Below are 337 nucleotides of genomic sequence, written 5' to 3'. Positions count from 1 at the left end.
ATGTAGCTCAGGCTGCCCTAGAACTCCCTACGTAGTTGAAGGTGAGCTTGAACTCCTGGTCTTCCAGCATCCACATCCCCAGGGCCTAGAGATACACATAGTCATACTAGCTTTCTGATGAGAAGTTTTGGCACTAAACCCCAAGTTTCTTTCCGCACCATTCCTAGCTTGCAGTGGAACAAGCAAGCAAACCAAGCTCCTGGCCAACCACAGATTCTCCCAGAGTTCTGGGTTCGACGGTCTCCCCAGAACTTTCTTTTTTTTCTTCTCACAATTCTTTTGAAGAGGTGGATGACGTCTTCGAATCTCCTCCTGGCCACAAAAAAAAAAAAAAAAA

This window comes from Micromys minutus, assembly GCF_963924665.1.
Source record: "Micromys minutus genome assembly, chromosome: 21".
NCBI lineage: Eukaryota > Metazoa > Chordata > Mammalia > Rodentia > Muridae > Micromys > Micromys minutus.
This window is presented reverse-complemented; position numbering follows the sequence as displayed.